We start from the raw sequence: 5,382 nt of genomic DNA on the forward strand, positions 1-5,382 counted from the left end.
AACTTATTGGCAAACGCGCAATTATCCATGTAACAGGGTTGATGGCTAAGGCAGTAACAAACTGGCCCAAGGAGGGACAAACATAAAGCATTTACCAATGACAACAAAGGATTTTTGAAAGGCAATCCCATGAACGAGTGATAGTGATGGGCGTGCAGAGGGTGTGGTTAAGAGCCCACAGATAGATTACAACAGGTCAAAGCGCTTGCACATTTGACCTAATGAATAAGTTAGACAGGTCCAGCGCTAGCCTCATCATATCGCTTTTTTCCCAAGGCATTGATAAAGCCAATAGGTCTCACCTATGCAAGACCTATTGGCTTTGTCAGTCTTTTTTGCCATGTTGTACAGCTGCGCAGCTATTGTGCAGCATGGTGTAAAATAAAATAAAATAAAAAAGCACTATGATGGAGCAAGCATTGCTCGTGCCATAGCACTTTATTTTTTTACTTTCAGCCATGCTGCTGTACATGGCTAAGAAATAGCATAGACAAAGCTATTAGATCTTGCATAAGTACGACCTATTGGCTTTGCTGTTTCTTGTGGATTTTCAGCAAGGGTTGATTAAGTGATTTTCACAGGATCCCAGGAGGTTAATTGTGGTGGATTCGAACTTTATTCACCAGTTTCAAAGTCGGCTGTTAGACCGTGGCATGCTATAAATATACGTGCATTTTACACGTATATAAATATATATATGTTTGTAAATCTATACTTTAACACATCTTTACAATTAAGTCACTGAGGGGATTTGAATAGCATCTTAATAATTAATGAGAAAAGAGAAGCAAGAGCTGATCCAGAAATAAAACCCAGATTGGATACAGTTCTGTGTTTCATTCACCAATTGATCCTTCCTTACCTATAATGACAGATAAAGAAGGATCAATTGGTAAATATATATCACTGCTTCCCACATGGTAGTGGATCCTTTTGGATGATATGGAGTTTTTTGTGCAGAATGCGTCCTTCTTATATGTCATGTAACAGGGCTATAGGTTAACCGCGTCACAGTAAGAATCACTTTCCAAAAGCACGTCGACGGACAACAAAAGAATGTTTTTGCACTTGAGGAACCAGCAAATAATCAGTCTGTCTACAATATAGTTATACTTTCGTTTACTAAATAAGGGAAACCCTGCACCTGGCAGGGCTTTCAAAAATTGAGTGAAAATCTTAAATATTCCTCTCCACGGAAATCTTTATTAAAAGGTAAAAGATGTATTCAGTTTGAAGAGAAACCAGAGTATATGTTTCATGGCCGCCATCTGTGGCGGCAGAAAGCACCGTTCCACAGACTGTCCGAGTGATTTACTTTACCAAGTAAACTCTGCACATTTTCAATGGTGCCTCACACAGACTTTTATGAGGACTGGTGGCACCCAAAAAGAGGATTTTTATATGCCTACCTCAAAGCATGCTTGTTGGCTCATTGCTCTTCTTTCTGAGAAAAATGAATGAGCCGGTGTGTTTTGTACTTGAAGCCTATAAGACTGCATCAGCTACTGTAACAAAATGAGTATTGGCAAAGAGGGATGAGTTAGAGCTGTTATAAAGCTGTTATAAATTCCTAACTGGACTTTTCTTGACACATAAATTGAAAATGAAAAGTAAAACGTTTGACATAAGCAAGCCGATTCAAAGCGCCACAGATGCCATGAGTGCGAAGAAGAGACACAAAAGGAAAAAGAAGTTTGCTCGCAGTCAAACGTATTGGCAAAGGTGCAATTATCCATGTAAGAGGGTCGATGGCCAAGGCGGTAACAAAACTGCCTCAAGGAGGGACACACGTAAAGCATTTACCAATGATAGCAAAGGATTTTTGAAAGTCAAGCCCATGAACTAGTGATAGATATGGGCGTGCGGTGGGCATGGTTAAAAGCCCACAGATAGATTACAACAGGCCAGAGTGCTTGCACGCTCGACCTAAAAAGCGAAACAATGCCTCTGTGTCATATATGGCTGCTACCACAGTAGCGCTGGGCACACCAACTGCAAAAGAAAGAAAGAAATGTCTGAGCAGAAAGTAGAAGAAGCTGTGGGAGGTTAGAGGCAAAGAAGGCACAAACAATGAACCTGCACAGCTAGTGACACCAGGATAACAGATGAGTAGGTTATGCAAACAGTAAAGAAGGGCAAACATGGAATACATGTAAGACTTCACTACCACTAGGGACCCAGCGAGTAATGTACAAAGAAGGATGGCTTGGTACCACATGACCAGTGCCCCTTGGGGACGGAAGGGAAAACATGTTTGCTAAATAAGCAGTCTTTCAAAGGAAGCTCACAAAGTCTGTCCAATCAAATCCCGTAACACTGACTCCCAACATGTGGGCAGAGCCAAAGCCCTTCTCTTGGTTTTGAGTATCAGATCATTGTCTGGTATCATCTGAGCTGTCAAGCCAGACTACTGTATAAAACAGCCCACACACTGACCTTTCGCACTGGTCGGGTGACCCCATAGGCCAGTCCGACCCTGCTTATAGGCAGGTAGTGTTTATCATTTTTAGTGTACAAATTTCTGGTAAGTTCACAAAAACCTCTGGCTTTTCAACCCCCAGGACGGGCATGAGCAGTGTCGGAGTGTCCACTGAAAGACTTGTCCCACACACCCTGACAAAATGTTTGAAAACCTTCTTTCCCTTGCTCCATTTAATATTGAAAGAGCGTAGCTTGGCTGTGCCACTGTCTCTGAAACATGAATGTGAAAGGGTGGTCACTTTTCTGGTGGTCACAATTTAGTGGTCACATTTCTGCGCATCGTAAGGAAGCACCCTCGTCTAAATGGTGCACTGCAATGCATACAAATAAAGTGCAAAGTTGGATATAACATTTTATGTAAGCTATATATAATCATTATTTGAAGTTATGTTATGTATAATGTTTTAGAAGTATTAGTTCATATAATCATTTCATAGTTTAACTATAAGTAACAGAGAAGTTATGTTATGTATAATGTTTTAGAAGTATTATTTCATATAATCATTTCATAGCTTAACTACAAGTAACAGAATTCATTTAATCTGAAAGTATACTTGTGTTTTCATTAACTTGGCTGGAGTGAAGGCCATGTATATTTTTAGTTAATTTTCAACGTGGAGCTTGCTCATTGAATGTTTTCTTTCCCAGCTACAGGTGCTAGGATCGGAAACAAAGGTAATAAGGAGTCCATTGTGTGTGAGAGATAAGAAAGCCAGAGACGAGCGGTGCAAGGGTGAGAGGAGTATCTCAAAAGATGGCAACTGTAACTCTTTTGAAATCACTGGGAGCAGGAGTGCACCAAGCTCAGACATGGAGGCTTCTGAAGCTGTAGATCCTAATTAAATTAATTGGAGGTTTTGCTTTTCAAGCAAGAAGTTTCAAAATGTGATGTCATTACCCTTGGAGGGACAAAGACTTAAGAATAAAGTTGACAAAAGACTCAGGGGGTCATTCTGACCCTGGCGGTAAATACCGCCAGGGCGGAGGTTGGCGGTAGCACCGCCAACAGGCTGGCGGTGGTCTGCCGGGCATTCTGACTGCGGCGGTACAACCGCGGCCAGAAGCGGAAAGCCGGCGGTGTACCGCCGACTTTCCGCTGCCCATGGGAATCCGCCATGGCGGCGCAGCTTGCTGCGCCACCATGAGGATTCTGACACCCCATACCGCCATCCTGTTCCTGGCGGTTCGCCCGCCAGGAACAGGATGGCGGTATGGGGTGCCGTGGGGCCCCTGGGGGCCCCTGCAGTGCCCATGCCAATGGCATGGGCACTGCAGGGGCCCCCGTAAGAGGGCCCCACAAAGAATTTCAGTGTCTGCTTTGCAGACACTGAAATTCGCGACGGGTGCAACTGCACCCGTCGCACCTTCCCACTCCGCCGGCTCCATTCTGAGCCGGCGTCCTCGTGGGAAGGGTGTTTCCCGCTGGGCTGGCGGGCAGGCTTTCGGCGGTCGCCCGACTGCCCAGTGGGAAACCCAGAATGACCGCCGCGGTCTTTTGACCGCGGTACGGTCTTCTGGCGGTTCCCGCTTGGCGGGCGGCTACCGCCGCCCACCAAGCTTAGAATCAGGGCCTCAGACTCTCTCTGCCCCTTGCTCAGAGCAGACCTTTCTGAGAGACAGATCTTATATTTTGTGTGTGGCTTTATGCCACCGCACTTCTCTCGAATTGAATCTTCTACTGAAATCCTGTTGTTAACCTTTCTCAGATAGTCTTTTATTATTAAGAAAATAGAGGAACTAGATACAATGGTTAGACAGGAAAACTTAATATCAGAATCCAAACATCAACATTCTCGATTTTCTGCGTTGTTGCTATTAAATGTTGGTCTTTTATATGTTGCTTCAATTTAATATTGCACGACACCTTAACTCTGCATTGGTGATTTTGTTTATTTGTACCATGGTTTTGAGACTCACTTTTTTAACTTTGGCTTCAAGTCTGTAATAAAGCCAGCTGAAACTTTAATTTGACTCTGAGGTTTAATGTGTGACTATTGAATTGCACTGAAATTTAATTTGAATGAATGGGTAAAATTATCTCTTTCACCCTTTGGAACAGAAAAGAAAAGACTCATTTGACCCCAGATGTAAAGAAATGCCCCAGGCTTCATCACCAGGTGCAGACACAAAAAGGGTAGTGCAGTAACCTTCTACATTTTGTGAACAAGTTCTAATCCAGCAATGACATAGAGATTAATTATGCCCCATTACACTGTTTTTCAATAAATACTTTATAATCTCCTCCCTATTGAAACTGCATCTCAAGTTCAATGTGTGCTTGCATAGAAAAGCATAATGAGGCAATCATGCCCTTCCAAAATACACATGCTTGCAAATGACACTGTGGATGATTAGCAAAACCAAGTCAAATGCCTTCAGGTTATGAACCAGACTTATTATTATTTATATCCACAGTATGCTTGCATATAATTGAATTTTCCAGTGAATGACCTCTATCTGGCCTCCTCAATTCAGGAAAATGGAGACACGTGTATGGTCCATGTGGACCTCAGCACGGCCCTTGCTGTATGGGTGCCATGTAGCACACATGGGGGTGTCCACTTCCCTATTACTGATGACACAGGGATATGCACTGCAAGCAGGGAGTTGTTCATGTGTTCCTTTAGTAGCGTCACTGAGCAGGACTAATGACTCACAGAGAACTGATAAATTTGGCAGTCATAACCATGAGGCCAGTGCTAGCCATAAGTGTAAGACCAGCGCGAGCCAGTTTTCAGCTCTTTTTCCTTTAAGTATCACGCATCAACTGCCAATCTGGCAAACTCTGTCTCAAGGGACCTGGGAGGATGTGCTCGATGATGGCACACACAAGTAGAACATCACAGTGTCACTCTTCCACAGATACGCTGTTTCAGTATGCCTACAGGTCAATTTCAGCTT

The 5,382-nt window shown here is 43.3% G+C and overlaps 1 non-coding gene across 1 annotated transcript; it reads right to left on the minus strand.

The window, feature by feature from the left end:
• Positions 1 to 1,134: 1,134 nt before the first annotated feature.
• Positions 1,135 to 1,250, minus strand: LOC138247487 (U5 spliceosomal RNA). The gene has a single exon (XR_011194525.1). It is a non-coding gene; the product is annotated as a U5 spliceosomal RNA (small nuclear RNA).
• Positions 1,251 to 5,382: the final 4,132 nt, after the last annotated feature.

The sequence above is a fragment of the Pleurodeles waltl genome, chromosome 7, assembly GCF_031143425.1.
Source record: "Pleurodeles waltl isolate 20211129_DDA chromosome 7, aPleWal1.hap1.20221129, whole genome shotgun sequence".
NCBI lineage: Eukaryota > Metazoa > Chordata > Amphibia > Caudata > Salamandridae > Pleurodeles > Pleurodeles waltl.